This window comes from Hyperolius riggenbachi, chromosome 3, assembly GCF_040937935.1.
Source record: "Hyperolius riggenbachi isolate aHypRig1 chromosome 3, aHypRig1.pri, whole genome shotgun sequence".
NCBI classification, from domain to species: domain Eukaryota; kingdom Metazoa; phylum Chordata; class Amphibia; order Anura; family Hyperoliidae; genus Hyperolius; species Hyperolius riggenbachi.
In genome coordinates, this window is record NC_090648.1 from 244,388,168 (window position 1) to 244,414,450 (window position 26,283).

Sequence of the window (26,283 nt, forward strand, 5' to 3'; positions counted from 1 at the left end):
GCGGGGACTGGAGTTCTGCAGGAGGCGGGGAGAGCAGCAGACTGACACTATAGAGATAAACACAGCCAGCTCTGACAAGCTGTGTGTCAGCAGCGTGGCTGTGATTTATGAGGGATTGCAGAGTGCAGGGGGACCTTAGGGGGGTTTGGGATAGCAACAGAGGCTGGGCTGTATAGGCAGATCCAGCCTCTGTATGCAGATAATATTCTTCAAACCCACCTCGGGTTCTCTTTAAAGGGAAGGTTCAACTTCAGGGATTATGAAAAAAAAAATCCTTATCCACTTTCCTGGGGCTTCCTCCAGCCCGTGGCAGGCAGGAGGTGCCCTCGGCGCCGCTCCGCAGGCTCCCGGTGGTCTCAAGTGGCCGGCGGCCAGGTCGGGCCTCTTCTGCGCTCCATTGTGCGTTCCACGCCGGCGTGCTGACGTCATCGGACGTCCCCCGGGCTGTACTGCGCAGGCTCAGTAGTTCTCAGTCTGCGGAGGGGCGCCGAGGGCACCTCTTGCCTGCCACGGGCTGGAGGAAGCCCCAGGTAAGTGGATAAGGATTTTTATTTTTTTCATAGTCCCTGAACCTTCCCTTTAAGTTTGTCACTGCAAGGCAAGATTGCTTGCTTACCGCCCCTATGTAAAATAGAAGGCAATGGCACTTTTTCTAATTAGAGTACAGGTGGCTCCTAATTTACACCAGGGTTGTGTTCAAATCTAGTTTTGCAACATTGGTTTCTCATTCACAAATCATGGTAATTGCAATTATTGCATTCTATATGTGCATTCTGACACCTTTAACATCGTATAAATGGAAATGGAATAATTATTTTTCTGCACAGTTATCAATACAGGTAGATCTCAATCTAAGGAAATTTTGTAATTACATTTCACATACAAGAGAACTAAGATGAGTTTGCCATCACAGGTCCCAGTGCAGATTAGCTTGTTCTAAGAAGTTCTGCAAAGTACTGTCCGCACAAGTCCGATACACAAATCCCGTCTCTGCAAAGTATGAAATCTCTGTGAATCTTTGAAAAAGCATTTTGAGTTTATAAAAGGCAATACATAATCATACACTGTCCTAGAATATATTCCATGCTCACTTCTCGTTAAAACATATTTTATTGAATCAAATTAAAAAGCAAGCTTCACAAACAGTTAAAGAGGAACTCCAGTGAAAATAATGTAATAAAAAAAGTGTTTCATTTTTACAATAATTATGTATAAATGATTTAGTCAGTGTTTGCCCATTGTAACATATTTTAAATCCCTGATTTACATTCTGACATTTATTACATGGTGATATTTTTACTGTTGGCAGGTGAAGTAGCTGCTGCATGCTATTTTGGTAGTTGGAAACAGCTGTAAACAGCTATTTCCCACAATGCAACAAGGTTCACAGACAGGAAACTGCCAGGAGTACCACGGTCCTCAGAGCTTCTTGTGGGAGGGGTTTCACCACAATATCAGTCATACAGCGCCCTCTGATGGTCTGTTTGTGAAAATAATAGATTTCCTATGTAAAAGGGGGTATCAGCTACGGATTGGGATAAAGTTTAATTCTTGGTCAGAGTTTCTCTTTAAGTGCATACATTGCTATGTGCCAATTGCAATAGCATGAAAGGCTGAAGAATGAACTAACCAGCTGCCAGCACAGACTGGGCATACTGTAAATACAATACCTGCATCTCACAGTTCCCCTCCTGCAAGGCTGCTCCTTCAGTTAACCATTTCAGCCCGCGGGGATTTTTCACCTTATGCGTCAGAGCAATTTTCACCTCCCATTCATTCGCTAATAACTTTATCACTACTTATCACAATATATTGATCTATATTGTTTTTTCCGCCACTAATTAGGCTTTCTTTGGGTGGTACATTGTGCTAAGAATTATTTTTTTATAAATGCATTTTAACAGGATTAATAAGAAAAAAATAGAAACAATTCATTTTTTCTCAGTTTTTGGCCATTATAGCTTTAAAATAATCCACGCCTCCATAATAAAAACCTATATATTTTATTTGCCCGTTTGTCTCGGTTATTATACCATTTGAATTTTGTCCCTATCACAATGTATGGCGCCAATATTTTCTTTGGAAATAAAGGTGGATTGTTTCTGTGTTGCGTCCATCACTATTTACAAGCTTATAATTTAAAAAAAGTTCGTAGTATACCCCATTCAAATGCATATTTTAAAAAGTTCAGACCCTTAGGTAACTATTTATGTCTTTTTTTTATTTTTTTATTGTAATTTTTTTTTCCATAAAAAAATATTTGGGTAATATTTTGGTGTGGGAAATAAACAGTTAATTTTTAATGTTGTTATATGTGTAAATTGTAATGTAAAAAATATGTAGATGTAGTTTTACTATTTGGCCACAAGATGGCCACCTTCAGTTATTTTTATCCTCCTTGTGCTTCTCGCTAAGCGGAAGTACAAGGGGGATGCGGAAATTTTAACGGGCAGGAAAACTGAAGCCTCTTGTAAGAGCGCTTCGGTTTTTCTGCGGGGGACACAGATCAGTGATCAGGAACCATGTTCCCGTTCACTAATCCCAGGGCCACCGGGGGACACCACAGGGGCACACCCGCGATCGCGCAGGAGCGCGCCGAAGCTTCACGTCCGGGAAGCAGAAACGATTAAAGAGGAACGCCAGTGAAAATAATGTAATAAAAAAATGCTTAATTTTTACAATAATTATGTATAAATGATTTAGTCAGTGTTTTACCATTGTAAAATCTTTCCTTTTCCTGGTTTACATTCTGACATTGATCACATGGTGACATGTTGACTGCTGGCAGGTGATGTCAGTGAAAGGAGATGCTGCTTGCTTTTTTGGTAGTTGGAAACAGCTATAAACAGCTGTTTCCCACAATGCAATGAAATTCACAGACAGGAAACTGCCTGACATCACACTATGGGAGGGGTTTCACCACAATATCAGCCATACAGAGCCCCCTAATGATCTGTTTGAGAAAAGGTAAATATTTCTCATGGGAAAGGGGGTATAAGCTACTGATTGGGATGAAGTTCAATTCTTGGTTACAGTTCTTCTTTAAACTACTTCATAGTATTCATTCGCCTAATCCTTAGAACTGCGCTTGAGGGTGGTTTAGGGTGTTGTTAGTGGAGTTTTTCAAATGGAGAATTAAACTCATTGGAAAGAAGGTGACTTTCACTATCTCTCTGTCATATTGAGATAACCCAGAGGGGAGTTGAGCATACAGCAGACTGTCTTGACACTTGACTCAACATTTTGATAGATAGCCCAGTGTCACTCTGTGGAAGGGATGTACCTGCACACAGTCCACTTCCATAGTCACACAGGATTTATTGTACCTGCACTTACATTTTGTAGTTGTGAAGTCTGCATTTTAATTAGGAGTGGGCCACAAAAGAAGTCCTAGGACAGTGTATGATAAGTTCACGAGAAGCAAGACCTTTATGCCTTGTGTATTACATGCATCTCCCCACATTCCAGCATCTTCATTGCACCTATGTAATTTGTGAAATTTTAAATAGCTTTAATAATTATGAATTTGTAGAGAACTTAGTGTCACAGTGGTTTACAGTGTCCATAGTTATGTCCCTTAGGCTAGTTAACAGTGCTCCATGGCATTACAGAATAATTCTGCACGTCAATACACTGCCCATACAATTCTATGAAGCCGTTCGCAGTACTGCATTGTAACAGGTCACAATTTTTTTATTTTTCTACCTCAGTACATGCAGGCTTTGTATTAAAGTCTATGTACAGTCTCCATTGCAGATCACACTCATTATAACGCATGCGTTATGCAACTGACCACTGTAAATCCAGCCTAACTGATTAAATAATGTAAACAGTATCACTTAGGAGGTAAATACCAGTGCTCAGAAAGTGGGAACTCTGATTTTTTTTCATTTACAATGTCACTGAATTAAGTGAGGCAACCTCATTGGCTCACATTGATCACATGGTCTGGAGCCAAGGAAATCAGCTCCTGACTGGCTCACAGAGCTCTGCCATCATAGTGAAGGCAGAGCGAGCAATCTACAGCAACAGGTGAACAGCAAGAGTGGCGGGTCCGTGCGCCGATATGTTGGTAGGCCCTGTATTTTGGTACCACCAGTCTGAAGTCCTTAAGGGGCCAGATATTGCTGGTACGCAAGTGGTTACGTTACACTAACATTATTATTATTATTATTATTATTATTCAATAGAAAAATAGACTTTCTAATATCACCTAGGACAAGACACTAAATGAAAGTTAAAAGATGACTATGTCTCCAGAATTCTACATTGGTAGATTTTTAAAGGGATCTTTCAAGGAATATCACTTCACTGGAAACCCAGATTCCTCTATGGAATCATTTCTTTAGAGTGTCCAAGTAGAAGAGAGGCACATAGCACAGCTACAGTCTGGGTCACTGCTCTTGCTGTAGAGGTCTGTAACCTTGGCAATGGTTTAAAAGACACTTTGAGAAACGGGTTTATTTTGCCCCTAAAATGACCATCTGTGGTAAACATGTATATGAATTTGGAGTCCTTGGAATCAATCAATTTGTTTGATATGGTTGAGTGTACTGACCATTTTCTACTGACATAATTTTTTTAGAATCTATCTTTTATTCCTAATGCACAATCCAAGAAGAGCCCAAAAAAAGTATCATGCATTGTGATAAGTTGGTACACCCTTGCCCCAAGTTTCAAACAAAAACCTTTCTTTCTTTTTGAAAAATCTAATTTCATGTCTCAATAAACAATATTTTGGTCCTTTAAATTCTGAAATATATTATTTAATTCAAATGTTAAAAGGAATAGTACATCTATTTTAATTTTAAATTTTAAAACAATAAAATGTGGAAAAATTCAGGGTAGTGAATTATAGTTAACTTGGAAAAAAAGGTACATATTTTTCATTAGCTCATTAAATAGATCCAATACAAAATGATTTATTTCCACATTCTATAAATCTTTGACATAAAAAGTATAAACAAATAAATGTCCCACTCTAGCCCATCTTGAATTAAATACAACAAGCCAATAAAAAATGGGGTAGGGCCGTAGGCCTTCAACACCGCTGCTGTAAATGTAGAACACCCCATGGCAACAGAACAGTACAATTAATTAACTGCCATCTGTGGCACAAAGGTCAGAAAAGCTTCTGGTCTCTCAGCATTAGAACAAGGGTGCTTTTCATGGGATAAAAGATTTTCAGCCCTTCTCACAAGGTGCCGTGTCACCATGTTGAATCCCCTCTTTGGTTTTCAGTTAGGTGGAGGGGCTCCACTCTCATTGGAATTTCCTTCTTGGCCACCAAAGTCTATGGCCTCAATTCACGGAGCACTATCAAACATTTATCAAACACTTTATCAAACGTTTGATAATTTACCTCATGGGTAAAATCTCATTTTGAATTCACTAAGGTGTTATATATTTGTTGAACGTTTTATCGGTAAAACAATCGATAAATATATAACACCTTAGTGAATTTAAAATGAGATTTTACCCATGAGGTAAATTATCAAACGTTTGATAAAGTGTTTGATAAAGTGTTTGATAATGCTCCGTGAATTGAGGCCTATGACTGGATAGGTGGTCAATGACCAGCTACATGAAAGTGTGTGTGTGACTGTGTGCGTGTGTGTGTGTGTTTAATGAAAATGAAAAGATATATAGTTATAATATCAATTTGCGGTTGCAGTGAGGCTTTAAAAATATATTTTTTTCATGACAAAATTTATGATTAAGAGACAGCATCACTTAAATGTTTTCTTGTTATCCTAGCACCTGTCCCTTGTGGTATACAACCTTGTAGCCTTTATAGTTCATAATAAATGTCATTATCACTATTCTGCCCACACTGTCAGCAATTGCTCCTTGCAGCAGCAATAATAAATCAAGCCCATTCTCTACTGCAGGGCTCGAGTTTACACGTATGCATTTTCATTCTGTTTAAAGCAAACAAATGAACCAACAAATGTGTTTTATTTGCAAAATCTGTAAAACCATGTTCTTTTAAAAGTTAATTATTTAAAAAACGTAAATTACAGGAACGCCAAACTGCTTCCCTTATTTGAATTTAATTCGACTTCAACAATGGCAAAATATATTAAACATAAGAACGTTATTCCTTACAAGGTATGTATGATAGGTATGTATGGTTTTAAATACTGTTAATCTGTACATTTATTTACATTTATATCACAGACCATTGCTGACTAAAAGCACACATGGAATTAAGACACACATTTTTAGAGAGCTTACATTTGAAACAGACTGCTTGATTCATAAGAGATTGTTTTCTAAAATTGGCAATATCTGTCCATCTTTATCCACGGGGTCCGGAGCATCACTGAGCAATAGGACCATAACATAGAGTGTTTTCAGTGCAACCTGTGATGATTTTGCTAACTTCCACAGCACAGAAGGGTTGCTGTTTGAACTTGCATTTATACCATTTTGAGAAACAACTCTTTTTGAAATTGCCTGCCTAACAATATTGGAACTTTGATTACCCTTTTCTTGTGGTCATTCCCTGTGTTGATGTTAGAAAATGTGTTTCTTGAACATGCATTTTGCATTCTTGTTTCTTTTATTCGGTCTTTGTTCATAGAGATGAGCTTTCTTATTAAATTATTTCTGAAGTGTAAAAAGCACTATATACAGGATCTTCTCAAAAAATTTGCATATTGTGATAAAGTTCATTATTTTCTGTAATGTACTGATAAACATTAGACTTTCATATATTTTAGATTCATTACACACAACTGAAGTAGTTCAAGCCTTTTATTGTTTTTCTTATTGATGATTTTAGCATACAGCTCATGAAAACCCAAATTTCCTATCTCAAAAAATTAGCATATTTCATCCGACCAATAAAAGAAAAGTGTTTTTAAAACAAAAAAGTCAACCTTCAAATAATTATGTTCAGTTATGCACTCAATACTTTATCGGGAATCCTTTTGCAGAAAAGACTGCTTCAATGTGGCGTGGCATGGAGGCAATCAGCCTGTGGCACTGCTCAGGTGTTATGGAGGCCCAGGATGCTTCGATAGCGGCCTTAAGCTCATCCAGAGTATTGGGTCTTGCGTCTCTCAACTTTCTCTTCCCAATATCCCACAGATTCTCTATGGGGTTCAGGTCAGGAGAGTTGGCAGGCCAATTGAGCACAGTAATACCATGGTCAGTAAACCATTTACCAGTGGTTTTGGCACTGTGAGCAGGTGCCAGGTCATGCTGAAAAATGAAATCATCATCTCCATAAAGCTTTTCAGCAGATGGAAGCATGAAGTGCTCCAAAATCTCCTGATAGCTAGCTGCATTGACCCTGCCCTTGATAAAACACAGTGGACCAACACCAGCAGCTGACATGGCACCCCAGACCATCACTGACTGTGGGTACTTAACACTGGACTTCAGGCATTTTGGCATTTCCCTCTCCCAAGTCTTCCTCCAGACTCTGGCACCTTGATTTCCGAATGACATGTAAAAGTTGCTTTCATCCGAAAAAAGTACTTTGGACCACTGAGCAACAGTCCAGTGCTGCTTCTCTGTAGCCCAGGTCAGGCGCCTCTGCCGCTGTTTCTGGTTCAAAAGTGGGTTCATGCTTCCATCTGCTGAAAGCTTTATGGAGATGAAGATTTCCTTTTTTAGCACGACCTGGCACCAGCTCACAGTGCCAAAACCTCTGGTAAATGGTTTACTGACCATGGTATTACTGTGCTCAATTGGCCTGCCAACTCTCCTGACCTGAACCCCATAGAGAATCTGTGGGATATTGGGGAGAGAAAGTTGAGAGACGCAAGACCCAACACTCTGGATGAGCTTAAGGCCGCTATCGAAGCATCCTGGGCCTCCATAACACCTGAGCAGTGCCACAGGCTGATTGCCTCCATGCCACGCCACATTGAAGCAGTCTTTTCTGCAAAAGGATTCCCGACCAAGCATTGAGTGCATAACTGAACATAATTATTTGAAGGTTGACCTTTTTTGTTTTAAAAACACTTTTCCTTTATTGCTCGGATGAAATATGCTAATATTTTGAGATAGGAAATTTGGGTTTTCATGAGCTATATGCTAAAATCATCAATAAGAAAAACAATAAAAGGCTTGAACTACTTCAGTTGTGTGTAATGAATCTAAAATATATGAAAGTCTAATGTTTATCAGTACATTACAGAAAATAATGAACTTTATCACAATATGCTAATTTTTTGAGAAGATCCTGTACATTCCAAAAATTGCACACAAAAAAACAACAACAAAAAAAACCTTCAAGACAGATTAGCTTATGTTTTCTCTCCTTGCATTCATTAACATTATACACTGGAAGGGACTCCAGTGAAGGAAGGGACTCTTTGCTACAATGAACACTGTAAAATTGAGCTGCCATGGGATGGTCTATTCTGTTGTTATAGGCATTTATTTGAAGTTCCTGTCAGTGGTTGTAAGCATCACAGTTTTTTCTTCCCCCACCCCCTTCTTTATAGATAGAGCTCACAAGTTAGCAGGGAAACACATGGCATCAACCAAAGAAACTTAAAATATGATTTTAATCTGACTGAAGTATTATAATGAATACATAGTTTAAATATGTCTTGGAATAGGTTACATTTTTTGAGGGGTTTGCAGGAGTATGGAAGGAACCAGCAGCTTCTGACCAGCTGAGTGGACAATAAATCTGAATTATCGATAAACTCATCAATACTAACAAATTTGAGTTAAGTAGAACAGATCAGGAATTTACTGTAATGGAGTGAACAATGAGCATATGTATACATTGTATAAACATTTGAATTAAATAATCCATAGAGAATATCAACGGATGTTCATGCATGTTTGTGTGTTTTATTTGTATTACGCTGGTTATCCTTTCTACCTGTACTGGGTTATGTCTCTCATTCCCAATGCATCTTCTTCTTGTTTTTCTATGCATCCTGAAAATTTCTTAACACAATTAAAACAAATGTGTACATATGTGTTGCATAATTTAGAAATGTGAGATTTGTTTCTTTTAAATTATTCAAAAGCTTATTTTCACAGATGACCCATACCCATGAATATTTATACAAATATGTCATCACAAACATAGCATATGAATCTTTTTATGGAACTAATACGAGCCTGAAATATTTTAACCCTTTTCATCTTTGCAAAATGTGTAATGTGGATATCCTTCAGGATCCTGACCTACTCTCTTATCCTTCTAGCACAGCTGTAGTATGCATGTTTTAGCTAATGCAACTGAAATAGTATATCAATTCTGCTGCAGTGCAAAACTGATTATCTGCTACCTATTTATATCTTTCATCAAGATAGTGGACAGATACCACATGAGCCCAGCTGTATAGCATGTTTCATCCCATGATTTCATATTCCCTACACAGTCCAGTAGGTTAATTTTGATTGACTTTATTTTAGTGTCGTCTTATCGCCAGCAAATTAGATTGTAAGCTCCAATGAAGCAGGGTCTTATGTGAAAGCTTGAATCATTTGTAACATGATAGGAACACAGTGATCTATGCTGCTATCTACACAAGATATTCAAAGTGTACCTATTTGCAGTCACAGTCAGTTTCCTCCCTCCTCAGATGGTACTGTTGGCTGTATTTTTAAAATGTTAATGGTTTTGGAAGAAAGATTGCCTTACTGCTGTATGTGCACTGACGCTCTGCCTATTTTTGAATACATTGTTCTATAATTAGGCAGCTGCACTCCACTGCTGTGTGTCATGATCCTGTGCATTGACGTTCTCTCTGACATTACTATACACTTTATGCAGTGTGAAACAATAGCAACTATAGAAAAGTGTGTACATACATGCATGGTGCATATAGGTAAGATAGAAACGGAAGAATGCCAACTGATGACATTTCAGGAACAATGGAAATTGATTCAAAAGAGAGAGATGTGCCATTTAGAACGACATGAGAAATAGAAAAAATAATGTTGCAGGGAGGGTAGGTAGAGAGATATAAAGCCTGACATTTTGATATGCTGTAAAAAAAAACCTACTTATCTGGCTATAATGCTGATCCTCTACCTATGATAATTATGAAATCTTTCATCTGAGTTTCCTAACCTTCATACTTGTTGCAGGAAAGCCATGATAAATGTAATTTTGCCTTCTTAAAACAGAAGGTATTTGCATTACTTCCACTGTACGTGGGCAGCTGTGGTTCCCCATGATGCATCACTCCCGAATATGCACATAATCTCTTTATGCCCTTTATGCCATGAGCTGTCTGGGAATTCCTTAGTACTGGTCCAAGTCCTACCCCAAAGAGTCATATCAATCCACACCATGCACTTAAGAGGACCAATAAGTCCAAAACATGCTGTATGTATGTTGGATTGGTGGGCTCTGTAAAATGTATTAGCTACAGGCTCACTATACACCAGCGGCTCTGGATTTGCAGCCTTGATTTTAACCCTCCTGGAGGTCTAATAAATTCCGCCAGGAGGCAGCGCAGCAGGTTTTTTTTGTGTTTTTTTTTTTTAATTATGTAAAAATCAGCGGCATCCCCCCGCCCACTTCGATTGCCTTCGGCGATTTCCGATCAGGAAATCTCGTTCAATCCTGCTCCGAGGACAGTGGCAGGTGGGGAGTTTGACTGGGGCGGTACACATGTCACCGACGTCAGCGACGTCGTGATGTCATTGGGAGTCCCGATCCACCCCACAGCGCTGCCTGGCACTGATTGGCCAGGCAGCGCACGGGGTCTGGGGGGGGGGGTGGCGGCGCGACGGATAGCGGCGAACGAGCGCGGGGCAGCGGCGATCGGTGTGCTGATGCATGACGCAGCTAGCAAAATGTTAGCTGCGTGCAGCAAAAAAAAATTAAGCAAATCAGCCCAGCAGGGCCTGAGAAAACCTCCTGTGCGGCTTACCCCGAACTACGTTCGGGGTTACCGCCAGGAAGGTTAAGGGCATAAAGAGATGATTTGCATATTCAGGAGTGATGCATCATGAAAAAGCACATTTGCTCATTTAAAGCTGAATTATTGCAAATAAAGTTAGTTTTAAGAAGGCAAAATTACATTTAGCATTGCTTTTCAATAGAGGGTCTATTTAAGCCCTTTACATCTCCCAGGTGCTTCCGGGTCACCATGGGCTGTCTGGTTATACCTTATTTCAGCCAGGGAACTAATTTTTTTTCTATCTTCCCCCGCAAAGGTATTTCAAAACAACAGTGGTGCAAACATGAGTAATATCATCTCAGTATATGACGATTAAGTACATACCCAAAGGATTCTTTCAGCAAAAACTTTATGAAAAGAGAATTTCTTGTGTGTTCAGAGGTAAGCCTTGGGGAGAGTGCGCCATGCATGCCTCATCAAGTAGGGAAGAACTGTGATTGAAGTTTTTTAATGGCCGACAATCATTACCATGCTCATTTGAACATTTTTCAAATTTTGAGTTCTTTCTACCTGATCCGGTTAGTTATTGTACAGTAGTCGATGTGGGGAGGACATTTTCCATGACACAAATGAGGGAAGTCATACAAATGTGTTGCGGAGGTGGCACACCTTACCCACGGTCTGGGTGCTGCAACCTGAGGATGCTGAGCCCTGGCATCCAAAATTACAATATCAAGCAAAGAGTACAGGTTGGCATACCGATTCAAATGCAGGATACTTCACTTTATTGCTCCATCAGCACAATGAACATGACAATTGTTTCGGGGCCACAGCGGGTCCCCTTCCTCAGATAGTGCAAACAAACAACACACCTACTAGTGCACAATAACTTTATACACTATGGGGTGGGAAGCCACCCATAACAATCAAAAAGGAAACTCCCCCCACCGCCCCCTGCTCCATGTGTCAACATTGCTACTGGACTTAATAATACAAGCCATCATGCATACCATACTGTATTTCATGGATATGCATGCAACCCTTAGTATCATATCTACTTGGCATCTGTGTCACTTATGTCAGTAATGCCGATCAGTGGTGCCCATCCAGGTAGTGCTCGCTCCCCTCCTATGTCAGTCAATGCTGGCAGGGGCGGAGAACCGCCCTGTTCAAACCTGATAGGTCTGTGAATTCGCGCCACGGCTAATCCAGCCGTTACCGTGCGCTTTGTGTCCAGGTTGTCACAGCAACCACATCACTTCCGCCACACGGAGGGTCCCGTAACATCACTTCCGCTGTCCACCAGGTGCTTCCCACAAGCGTTACCATGCCAACCATTCAACATGCGTAGTCACGCCGTATACGTCAACTGTGACGTAATCGTGAACTGCCCAGTCCATCCCACTGTCATAACAACATCATGCAGTGGGCATGGGCTAAGGCACCACTGGCCAATCACGGCTCTCCTGAGCTGTTAATGCTGTCACATCACACGGTTGTCCTGGCAACCGCGTGTGATGCTCCCAGCACAAACAACATACGATGCGGCCGCAAAAATTTGGCAAAGTGCTACACACACTGGTGCAGTGCCTGGACCAATACAGTGCACAAAATGCGCCGACATAGCCCCGGCACATGTAAAAAAGGGGAGAACACTACCCCATGGGCACCAATCGAAACAGCATCAGTACACTGGAGCACAACTAACATACAATTCTGGTCTAAGCATACTTACACTCTGCTAAACTAGCAGATAAATCTGGACAATGCCAGAAGTCCCTGCAAACAAGTGCACTACAATGGGCATAGGCAAGAGGAGAGGAGAGATAAGAAGAAAGGGGAAAAAGAGGGGAAAAAGCAAAGAAGTGAAATAGACAAGAACAAAAGTCATGAAAAAGAAAAAAAGAAAGAAAAGAGAAAAAGATTGTCAAAAAGTAAGTGACATACAAAATCCCAAACAGACAGTGTCGCATAATTGTACTGGCAAGAGTGACCCCTTCCAAATACATAGCCAGATTGGAAATTCCACAGTTTAGCCCACAACAAACCGGCCAAGCTGAACCCCTATCTAATTAGATCATTTGGGCAAGTGATCAAACTGACCACTGCATCAGGTCATCTTTCACCCAGGAAACAGTTCAATGAGTTATATTGGTTCAGCCCTTTGGGAGAGATGGTATCAAGAGTGTGTATCCAATATGCCTCTCTCTGTAGCAATAGTCTGTTCCTGTCACCACCCCTCCGGGGTTTCCTAACACAGTCAATCACTAGCCCTTTTTAGATCACTAGTGCGATGCCCCATGTTGGCAAAATGGACTGCCACTGGTTTGGTGACGTCCAAGGTTTTACCTTCCGCTAATGCCTCAATGGCCAGTCGGATATCACTCCTGTGATGTTGAAAGCGTACCTTGAAGGCATTCGTGGTCTTCCCCACGTATGCCAATCCACAAGGGCACCGCAACATATATGTACAGTATTCTGTATTACAGTTGTAATAGTCTTTAAGATAGTATTTCTTTTCACTCCTAGGATCAGAGAAATATTTGCCAGTGATTAGTGAGTTGCACACATTACATTTTTAGCATTTATAGCAGCCCTTCCTATCTGAAAAGGTAATTGGAGATTGTTCATATTTGTTTACTGGATCAGCCTGTACAAGGATATCTCTTAGGCTTTTGCTTGACCTGTATGACAGTAAGGGGGATTCATGCAAAATCGGGTTCAGATCTGCATCAGACTGCAGGATATTGAGATTCTTACTCACTGCTTTTTTAATGGTTGTTGCCATGGGGCTATAGTCATGGGCCAGGGCTAGGTTATTTTTAACCGTTTTTTCCTCTTTCCCTTCGATAATGTCTTTGGCCCTGTGAAAAGCTGATTGCTTGTATTATTAAGTCCAGCAGCAATGTTGACACATGGAGCAGGGGGCGGTGGGGGGAGATTCCTTTTTGATTGTCATGAATGGCTTCCCACCCCATATAGAGTATAAAGTTATTGTGCACTAGTAGGTGTGTTGTTTGTTTGCACTATCTGAGGAAGGGGACCCGCTGTGGCCCAGAAACAATTGTCATGTTCATTGTGCTGATGAAGCAATAAAGTGAAGTATCCTGCATTTGAATCGGTGTGCCAACCTGGACTCTTTGCTTGACAAATGAGGGAAAATGATCAAGAAATGTATCACCTTCCCCCCCAACTTTACATGCACACTCTCACATACACACACACACACTCACACACACACACACACACACACACACACACACACACACACACACACACACACTGAGATACACACACACACACACACACACACACACACACACACACACACACACACACACACACACACACACACACACACACACTGAGATACACACACATATGCACACGTCTCCCAAGCCTTTCAAACCTCTTCTCCCACATACTAGTTAATGTATCCACATTAACTGAGTGGAAAAGTGTGGAGCTCCATTACCTGAATTATTCTAGCTTGTATAGTCCATGCCATAGCAAGTACACCATAGGTAAGATAAAAGATACTGGCTCTTTTGTGTTTCCGTTGCATTAAAAGATACATTTATGACATTTTATTGATATAAGCCTGACATGAGCCTGACTGCATCATTAATTCCTCCTTCACATCATACGCGCTTCCGTGCACATTTGGAGGTGCGTATGATGTGCGAAACGCAAGAACGGCAGAACGGCACAGACAGCCCTTCTGCCGTTCACATTATATGCACTGCACGGCAGTACAATGTGCTATGATGCGCTTGCATACTGCTGCATGTATTCTGCTTGCAAATGCAGAGCTGACCTATTCAATGTAATGAATGGGATCAGCAGGGCAGCGGGTAGCGGTGCAGATGGCATGCGATCATATGCATTGCGTTCCGATTACGCAGCCATCTGCGCTAGTTAGATGTGAATGAGGCCTAACAAAAGGCTAATATGTCGACTACTGTAATTTGCATTGTTAGAATTACATGGAAGGCAATTAAGTGCTATTAGCAAATCAAGATGTGCTAATTTATTGTGAATGTCTCTCTCATTTCAAGGACAGTTTGAACTTGACTTTTGTAGAGAAAAATGCAACACTTTCAATAATTTATAACAAATATGATTTCAGCTTTCTTACTTTACGTACATACACCTATAAAACATAGCCATTCCACACTGTTTTAACACAAAGCAGTAAATAGGAATGCCAGAGTTTGCTGAATGCTGACAGTTAATGGATTAATGCAGTTGTTGAAAATCAGTAGTAGTTCCTACTCTGTGCAGTTGATTACCGACGCATTGGGTGGCAAATAATGGACATCTTAACAAATCAAAATCAAATCAAAAATAGCTTTATTGTCATGAACACGATTCATACAGGCATGGCCAAAGCAGGGGAAAGGGAGACATGGAAGGGGGTGTGGTCAGGGTACAATAGCTAAGCAGTCTGTGAAAATTTTTAGGCTTATTATTATTATTTATTATTATTATTATTATTTAGTATTTATATAGCGCCGACATATTACGCAGCGCTGTACAGTGTATATATATATATATATATATATATATATATATATATATATATATATATATATATATATATATATATATATATATATATTGTCTTGTGACTAACTATCCCTCAAAGGAGCTCACAATCTAATCCCTACCATTGCCATATGTCTATATTATGTAGTGTAAGTACTGTAGTCTAGGGCCAATTTTTAGGGGGAGCCAATTAACTTATCTGTATGTTTTTGGAATGTGGGAGGAAACCGGAGTGCCCGGAGGAAACCCACGCAGACACGGAGAGAACATACAAACTCTTTGCAGATAGTGCCCTGGCTGGGATTCGAACCAGGGACCCAGCGCTGCAAGGCGAGAGAGCTAACCACTACGCCACCGTGCTGCCCTACAGCTTACAGTTCATTTATACTCCTCTCAGCCTGTGGCATGCTGTGACATTGTGTGCAGTGATTGTCACTGTGGATTCCTCTTCTCCCATTAAGATGTATTGTTTTCTTTCATCCTTGAATGTGTGAAAGTCTGGAAATAGTTTTATCAGTTTCTTAAAGTGAGTGCCCTTGGTTGCAGAATATTTGAGGTAGTGCAGAAGGAAGTGGTTCTTCTGCTCACAGTGTTAGCATAGTCTATCCTCCATGGGGACATCACTACTCTACAATGAGTACTCTTTACATAATTGTAAAAAAAAAGGAGAGCTTTGGCATTTCTGTTAGTTTTAAAAATTCTTAGCTGGTTGCTATATTATTAGAGTGGAGGTAGGGGTTATAGCTTCTAGCTTCTTTCAGGCTTTTACGAGTGTATCAGCACCTTCTGAAGAGAATGTTTTACTTATGTTCATGTCACAATAAGTAGGAAGGATCTCTACAAATAGCGATTAAAAGTTGTTCCTGTTCTGTTTAAAAATAGAATGTTATGATTGCATTCCATTTAGATGAGCAATTAAATCTGCACATACATTTTTAAAACCTTCTTTTTAATAATATTAGCGATGTACATTTTAACACTTATGTAACAAGTTATCCACTTTAACAAATTGTCTTAAATTGTAATGACAGGCTGTTTAAAATGTTATTCTTTACTGTTCTCTAACCCAGCCATGATTTAGCAAAATGCATGACTACGCCCCCTTGAGACTTCATCTTAGCTCTAGGGGCGTAGATATACATACTCTGCTGTGATCAGCTGACGCAGGTATGTGTCCTGCATGTGTTCCCATTGCTGCCCACTGCCCATAAGAAAACTGATTGGTGAATGGGAACGTGTGTAAAGAAACATACATACAGTATAACTTCCTGTGTACTGTTCTCTGGTCCATAAAGGAAAAACAGCTTGTAGTGGTCAAATGGATAAAGGAAACCTTTAACTTTGCTGAATGAAAAAATCAGATATGTACCATGGGAGGGGAAACCTCTGGATCCTAATGAGGCTTTCCCCACCCTCCTTAGCCAGCCTGATCCAGTGCTGGCAGCCCCGAAAGTTCCAAAACAGTAACAAAGCCATTGGTGCTCCTGGAAGGGGGAAACCTCTTTAGGATCCAGGTAAGTGACCCTTAGGGGCATTTTACTTCTCTGTAGGTACACTTTAAACATGAGTATTGAACCCAACCCAAGCAAAATATTTTCATAGATCTGTGTTGGAACTTAAAGAGAAACTTTAGTGTATATACTGTAACTTAATGAATATAATTGCTTATTTTTGTCAGCATTCATTTACAAGTTATTTACTCAATGTCTGTGCATTGTTAAATGTTCTTATCTAACCCCGAGATGTTAGCATCTTTATTGCTGGCACACTGGGTGTGGGATGGGTAAAATGCAATGGGAGCATTCTATCTACTATAATATTCTGCTCATCACACACATGCTGACCCTGATAAATTCAGGAGTGATCCTTGTTAAGGTCTCTCACAATGGGTGTTCATCTGGACATAACAGGTGAGACCCCTGCTTCATGGCAGCCAGAAAGAGTCTACTTGTGCATTATGTTAGCTCTTGGTTCATCTCTGTTGCAAGGACAGCCATTGCATACATGCCAGATTAACAGGTACATTTGATGTTTCCAAGGCAAGTGATGTAAAAAAGACTTTGAAGTCAGACTTTGAAGTCAAACCCTGGGCTATCATTTCAGGTGGGCAAATTTCAATCACCAGTAGATGTCAAATACAGTGAGAATTTATTTACAACACAGACATGTCTAGGCCTTCTTACTCATAAAAGCACATGTGAATTAATACAGCTTATGCAGAAGACACTAGCAGAAGACACTAGACACTAGCAATGTCCCACACTACAAACTGTCAGTGTTGTAGGCTGCAATCTTCCCAAATCTTCCTAAAGAGTTTCTGTCTGTGCCTGCCCCCCGTCCATCTGAACTAGGGATGGTCAGAAATGTTGATTTCAGATTCTGCAGAAATTCCGATTTCCGCGAATGCCGATTACCGATTTTGTGGATTTCTGATCAGTTTCCGATCTCCCAGTTCAGATTTCTGAGTAGTGGATTTTTGGTCATTTTTTGCATTCTCTGATTGGCCAAATACTTCCGAGTTGACTCTGCATTCGCTGATTGGTCCAATGCTTCCGAGTTCTGTGATTGGGCTAAAATTACCAAGTTGTGGTTATGCAGTATTTGTACAGAAATCCAATTTTTGATCAATTTCCGATTTCCGAGTAGTGTTTTTTTGTCATTTTTTGCATGCTCTGATTGGCCAAATACTTTCGAATTGTTTCTCCATTCTCTGTTTCCGAGTTCTGTGATTGGCCTAAAATTACCGAATTGCAGTAATGCAGTATTTCTGCAGAAATCCGATTTCTGAGTTTAGTTTTCCGATTTCCGAGTTCCGATACGGAAATTCAGATTTCCTATTGGAAATTCGGGAATTTCAATTCCGCAAAATCCGAATGAGCATCCCTAATCTGTACAACAGTATGATGCAAATGGGTAAGAAGCAACACTCCAATCATAAGAGACAGACATTGACTCTGTTTATACAATGTCATCTGGTCTTGTGATCATATCTTTCCAAACAGGGTTTGCACCTACGAGAGCCCCATTTTCAAACAAAAAAAGTAATATTTTAGCAGTGTGATTACTAAGCTGTCAGATGGTACATATAGATTTGTGCCTGGCCTGCAGATAGACTTTAAGAAGGCAATACTTGCTTTGTAATGCTTGTGCAAAAACCTACACTGAATTGCCTGTGAGCAAGACATACTACAATCACACCTCTATGGGCTTTTATACACATATTCTGATTATTGTCACCATTTGTCTTTTTTTTTCTTCAAAATCTTCACACACAATTAAATTGAATGGAAACTCATGGGAAATATTCAAGCAAAGCTTTCAGTGAATGGGTCCCATGTGTGCAATAGAGTTTAATATTCTGACATTTCTAGAATTTCATTCTGTGTCCAATTAATTTCCTACCCCTTTTCACTAAGTCATGTTATCTGAAGGATTAAGCAGCCATCTCAAGGTTTTAATAGGAAAAAAATGCAATGAAAAAGGTTGGAAGGTTCTATTTTAAGAATCTGATCAGACCTTTATCAAATAATGCACGGTGATTAATTTAAATTACAACATGATTATTTAATCTAAATTCACCAAGTTTTGAAAATAAGTGAGAATCTAAGCAAGATCATAAATGTCAGTTTAATAACAAACATCAATTTTAAAAAAACTTTTGAATAAGAAAACTTTACCAAAAAATGACACAGAATGTAATACAAAGAGTACCATTAGTTCTAATTTAAATAGCAAATTATAGGCAGATGTGAATGGTCTTAATGTAAAACTTTTCTTGATGAGCACATCGATTGGTCCAGCCAAGTTCATTGATTACTGCCCTAAACAGTAGCCCTCTTTGGGACTGAGGGCCTGATTTATACAATTTTTTTAAAGTACCGCCCACTCCTTTAATGTAGAGGAGATGTGAAGTAGCGCAGCTGCTCCCACCAATAGCAGCGTGGTACTAGATACTGGCAGCTCTCGTTAGGGCAATGGTCCTGTCACTTATATGCACACAGGACCATTGCCCAATCCAGAGCCGTCAGTTTCTAGTACTGCGCTGCTATTGACTCCGATGGTAGTTCAGATGGCCTTACTGAAAGTAGTATAGGCTGCATGACAGGCAGCCTATTCGACCAATCAGGTGGAAGCTGCAGATCCTTTACAAGTAGCGGATGCGCTACTTCACATCTCCTCCAGATTAAAGCAGCAGCCCGTACTTTTAAAAGGAGTACGAGTAATTTAGGAGTGTGACTCTGTATTTAGTTTATTTAGCAGCACAGCTGTAATGGTAATGTGTAGCGACTCAAATGTCTGATTATGTGATGATCTGCAGAATGACCAATAATGCAGACTCTATACCAGATTATGTGGTGACCTGCAGAATCACCAATAATACTAGTATAGCAGAGGAATACAATAATGTGGCGTTTGGTGCAACAGTAGTACTGATAAGCTTGGCTGTACCTCTCCAGAGGAGCTGGAGGGCCCTAACAGTACAGAGCCCCTCACCAGAGACAAGGGCCCTCTGGTGAGAGTAGAGGAGTCAGACTAATCGAGTTGGCAACAGAGAGGTAGGTATCGGTACAAATTCGTAAGGCAAGAGAGTATTCGGTAATCAGGCAGAAGGTTCAGCAACAGAGAGGTAAGTATCGGTACAAAATCGTAAGGCAAGAGAGTAGTCGGTAATCAGGCAAAAGGTTCAGCAACAGTTAAGGCAGATAGGCAGAAGTACAGAGTCAGAAAGCAGGATCAGAGTCAGAGTTAGCCGAGAATCATACACAGGAAATCAAATACAATATCAGCAATGTCCTACTCTTGGTGTGAAATCCTTAGCATCAACACCAGGGATCTAATCTAAGGTCTGAGCGCTAGCACACGAGGTATTCATGACAGCAGATGAGGAGCAACTGACAAACAGCTCCTTATATGCTGGGAGCGCTTCTGCAGCGCCACCCAGCTGCCGGGCCAATCCGGCAGCTAGCTGGAGTCAGCTGACCGGCGAGTCAGCTGACTCTCCGTCTAGCTGCATAAACGGCCTGCCGCCGGGCGTGCGCACGCGTAGCCTGTGCCCTGTGTGCGGCCAAAGGACCTATCCGTGACGGCTGACATGCGGAGACGTCGGTCATGCCGCTCTCCGCCGCGGCGGCATCCCTGCCGCCTGTTACAACAGCTTAATGAATCAGGCTCATGGTCTTTAGGTAGACTGAACATGTTCAACCGACTGAAGTTGTAAGGGATAGCCACCACCATGTTTAAAAGATGGCAGGCATGACTGAGACACTGCAAAGGCTTATTCCTGCTGGTTGCACTGGGGCTCACTGTGACGCCACCTTACCACATCCCCTATCATTACCTCAGCTTCCCTTTCCTCTCTGCTTTACCATTTTTAGAAGTTCCAGTGATGCATCCTATAAGGCTGTGCTCCTCAGACTATGACAAGCTGAGCCATTTTTACTTGCACTCAGAGTCTTTCTGACAATTCACAATATACAGCCCTGGCCTTGCCATAGTTGTGCTGGTGTGCAACAAGGTGTACTATATATGGTACTTGAGCTGCAGCTGTGACTGTGAAAGTTACTTAGCTCAGTGATATGGCTGGTGGATAGGTATGCACCAGACTGCATTACGCTTTGTTTTCCTTGGTTTGACAAGGTACTCATGGCGTATCATAGCTGCAAGGGTTGAGGACCCCAGAGGTATGATGTTCGCTAGCACCAATAAACAATAGTTTCTGGCTTTGTCTGCTGCATGGAGGAAACTCTGCCTATTGTTTTCGGATGTATTATGTTTGGTGTTTGTAGGGTTCTGCCTATTAATTATTTGAAGGACAGTCTATCTAGTACATGGTGGGGCTCTGACTAAATATTTTTAATGGGGGATTTGGATGTTATGTTGTGGCTCTGTATCAGATATTTGGGGAACATTGCTTATTATTTTGAGGGTCACTGTGCCTAGTATTTGGGGGTTCGACCTAAGGGTGTTTTATGAGGAAACTGCCCCAAATTATGTGTCATGGGGGAACTATTCATACTATTCTGGGGAGCACTGTGCTAGGGAGGTTCTTACTAATCATCTGAGTGAACCCTGCCTATTATCCTAGAGATTCTTTTTTTGGCATTTGAGGGGAACTTTGTCTAATTATGTTATTAGAGGGGAACTTTTCCTGTTTTCCTGTTATTATAGAGGGCTCAATCTAATTTGGGTGGAGGGACACCCATATTGTTTAGAAAGTACTCTGCATATTATTTTGAAGGGAAGCTCTACCTATTATGTAATTTTGGGGGAGGGTACACTTGCTTTATTTATGTAATTTGAGTTAAACACTCTACCTAGTTGTATGGTTTCTCATTAGATTTTGCCTGTCATTCAATTTATGCTTGGCATTTTAATCTACCTGTTGCTATTATGTACATATTATTGTCTGCCAAACGGTAACGTCTACATGACATTGATCTACTTAGTGTTCATATTTTTTGTGTTTCATTGGAATTTTACTGTTGAATTTATAATTTGTGTGTGTGTACTGATGCACTTTTAGATTATTTATTTGGAGTGTCCTTGAACCCACGCCTGTTTAATGCAGTGAACATTGCATATGTTGTGTGTGACAGATCACTACTGGGTATTGTAGGTGTATGAATTGTGTTATGGCCATGCACATTTTTTCAGCATATTTTTATTCTCATGTGCAGTAGTGCCCCTCTGTACTCAAAGAAATCTCTGACTTTTTAATAGAGAACCCCTTTACTTTTTGCCTAAAGTCATAATTTATGTATTTTTGATACTTATTGAATCCTGAATTACATATCCGTTTCCTCTGAATTATGGGACCTAAGGCTTTTTGGTCTTATTGACCCTTACTCAGAGTTTCAAGACTTTTAAATTATACCCATTATTTTGACCCCACTCAGAATCTGTTGTGACCACACCACTATTTCTTTTTTTCTTAGTTTCACCCTATAAGGGGCATAATAACTGCAATTTGTGGTACACTATTTATTTCATGTTAGACATGTAATGAGCTGGCTCTTTGTCTAAAAAGTTTGAAAGCCCCTGGTGTAAGGTAGCACTCAGAAAAGAGGGTATTACCCTGCACAATAGATATACATGTTACTCAGATTTGAGGTGCTTTTCCTTTGTCAAACTAATATTGAAGTGTGTGCGTGCATGTGTGTTATAGTTTAAATACTTTAGAGTAGAAGAAGGAACATTTGCTAAGCACACTAATGTGTGTGTAACACAATAGTAGTCACAATACTAAAAAAATGTATTGTAAATATTTTTCTTTGTTTTCTATACATTCTTTTCTTTTTCCTGGCCATGATATGATGCATAAGTCCATTCTATGCCTGCCCTACCTTCTGCACCCACACAGTTGAACAACAAGCAAAAGGGTACTTGTTACAGCGCATGTAAAGTATTGTATTTCTAAATTACTTTTTAACACTGTTTGTCTTGCTAACCGTATCTTAAACAATGTCATAGGTGATAATTGGAGTAACCGAATACATCCTTAGCAGCAGCTGACAGTGACACTAATAAATAGCTTCCAATGGAATTTATAGTGAGCTTCAGAATAAACACTAAAACAATAAAAGGTACAATACATGTGCTAACATTTGAAATTGAAATAAACTATTTGATAAACATTTTTGTGGTTCACACATCTGACTGCTGTCATCTTATTTTGCCAAAGCGAAACACTTTTCTGTTTCTTGAAGTAACCACACTCCACCTTTATACAGCTAAAACATATGAAAACTTCTTTACACACTGGAAAATTTCCAAGAGCATGCCCATAGCTGTGTAAATTGCTCATCTATCATTTGGTTGCGTAGAATTGGTAAATAAGTTTTCAGTACATCAGAGCTCAGCCACTACCCCCTTTTTTGCCTTCTGCTAAGACTATTAGCATGGAAACTCTGTTTTTAATTACTATCAATCAGAATAAACTGGGAATTTTCACACAATAACAGCTCAGTTTAGCCAGCAAATGATTTTAATGCCTGTTCAGAACAGGAAGCTGAGTGAAGGATTTTTTTTTCTTTATTCTTTTCACTGTGCCTATTGAAATCATGCCTTTTAAATGTATACAAGTCAGGCAAATGACATTTGTATATAGTAACCTAGAATTGTTGCAAATTCCTAAAGTAAAAGGATTTTATTATAATTTTCATAAAACATGTTGTACCTTTTTTTGTATTCCCCTGATTGTAAAACATGTCCGTGTACATTGAATATTTGGTTTTCAGATTGTAACAAATCAAGGGGGACTATGAGTTTACTGCCTTGCTCAGAGGATTAGTATGATTTATAAAAGTATAAGTCAGCCTTTGCAATTTATCCAAAGCACTATTGACAGATTCAGCTTTACTTTATCCTACAAATGCTCAGGTTTACCTACACCGCCAACCACAAATCCTCTCTGACAAATCCTTGATCAATTTCAAGATTGTCCTCATTTCTTCCGTATCAACACTCTCTTCTTGCCTTGAAAGTATTTCAATTCTAATCTAGACTTTACAAACATAAGGTCTAATCCATTAGCTCTACTTCCTCTTCACAGTCTAAAGTTCTGCACTGAGTTCCAGGAAAAAAATATGTTCACCTGGGGATTAAATGGGGAAATGCAAAAGTGGGAACGCATTACATCATTTCCCGCTGCCAAGTTTTTTGTTACGTTTGGCATACTATTTATCTGGCATTTCAAATTAAAAGTTTACTGCTGCTCAAACAACTTTTTGTAGGGACTATAATGAACATGTTGAACTCATCCATATTTCAGATACTAATATATTATTATGGTTTCTATCTTCAACATGACAAACTCTATTGATGACTTTATTATTACTTGTTCAGTTAGGATTAAAATACATGTCAATATATATGCTTTGAATGTAAAGCATTTATAATTCTTAGTTTCCATCCAATTCATAATGCAAGCTAATTATTACCAAACATGCCTGTCATCACATATTTTTGTCAACTGTTCACTGCAAGCTCCACAGCTAAAACCAGATGGCAAAATACCCGGATCTCTGGTAATTACAGGTGGTCTATAAGATACTAATTTTGGATTGTATACAAATTTAATGCACACTATATGTAGCATGGGATCAGGCCAATACAAATCAGCTAGTAGTTGTAATGATCCGCTCAGCTGTCTGCACAGGCAGATGGCTGTTTGACCATTCCTTAGGTCTGAGTGCTGCAGGTCTCTGGAAAAGAGACCTGTCTTCACTTTGCAAGTTTCAGAGTTACTCTGCTGGTGAGGAATTTGCATACACTTGTCATGCAAATGGCTTAGCTGCTTCCTTTGATGGCTTGCAGTATAAATACCTTTTGCTCCCAGAATTCCCTGCTGGTCATAGAGGTTTGTTCCTGCTAAACTCACCTGGAGTGCCAGCCATTGCTATCTTAGTGTAGTTAATTCTTGGGGAGTGCTCCTTGCATTCCTATTTAGTGCAGTCAGCTAGTGTATATTTGTACTGCCTATTCTGTCTTGTCTTGTCTGTGCGATTGCACGGTCGCCAGCGGTTGGCGATAGTGAATCGTTGTGTCTTGAACTTAGATCACATTTGCCCTAGCGTTAGAGATCTTTCTAGTCTGTTTCTTGGAGTATAACCTCGGCTGCGGTTGCTGCTGGTTGCTCCTTCTGTCTGTCTTGTTGTGTGGATCGCACTTGCTCTTGTGGAAGAGCAGTGTATCCTCGCTGTCTTGTTCCTGTTGTCTGTTTGTCCAGAGTAAATGCTTGCTGTTGCCTGAGGTAAGGCAACCGATTAGCAAGTGTTTCTGTTATTTGTTTGTTTGTCTTTCTGAGTTCATTTGTTACTTAGGGTGGCAGGCTTATCACTGGGCGCCTAACGCGCGGTGATCGTGTCTTAAACGCGTTCACTGTTGCGAATGAGTGCGATGTTCGCGTTTAGCTAGCGTTTGTTATTTTCCTTGACGTTCTGATCATTGTTATATGCTATGTCTTTCTTGCTACATTTGTGCTCTGTCTAATTCGGTCTTGTGTCACTCTTGCGATTGCGTTCCCACTTCGTTTCTGCTGTTGTGTGTTCACTGTCGCTGGGTGGCGACTAGATTGGTGGACGCACATACTCTCTGTGCTCTCTCTTTTTAAGGGCTATCTTGCCCTGCATTGCTTCAACTCGTACAATTCCCATCTGGCATCTGTGGCAGTGCAGAGGCTATGTTCGTCTGCACTCCACAGCTCCATCTGCCAGTTGAATGTCCCTCTACAGGTGCATAGCACCATAGCTGGGTTGTGTCAAATTACACGCTTGTGGAGGATTTCCGCAGTGTCAGCGCGCATTCTGTGCACTGAACACGGAAATAATTCCCCAATCGTTACAGTAGTGCATTTCATTGGCCCAATTTCAAGTTGTATAAAATTTGAATATATTTGCATGCAGTCCAGAATTATTGCCATCTGATTTACCATTTGTAATAGTAATTCTGTTATGTGATTAACTTTATGAACACTAGACCACTGAAACTTACCAAAGGATTAAGTCAATATCTAGATCTTGACATAGGGGTGTATTCACTAAACTGCATTAAGCAGAATAATGTCCGTAAAGTGTTACGTAGAGCATACGTACTTACGGATAACTAGAGCATAATTGTAATGATCGGTGTTAGTAAGCAGAGAGAATCTGATTATTGGCGATCTGCAGTATCACCAATAATGCAGATGTCACCCGATTATTGATGATCTGCAGAATCACCAATAATGCAAGTGTAACTAACCTCTGAATACTGTAGCAGAAAGAATAACAATCAACATATACAATAAACAAGACTGTGGAAATATCCACCACACGGTAATTCCTCATAGGTGTGGTTACCTCTGAATGGGAACCCCGTGTGTGAGATCCTCGGCCCAAGTGATGATTGGGATCTCAGCACCTGG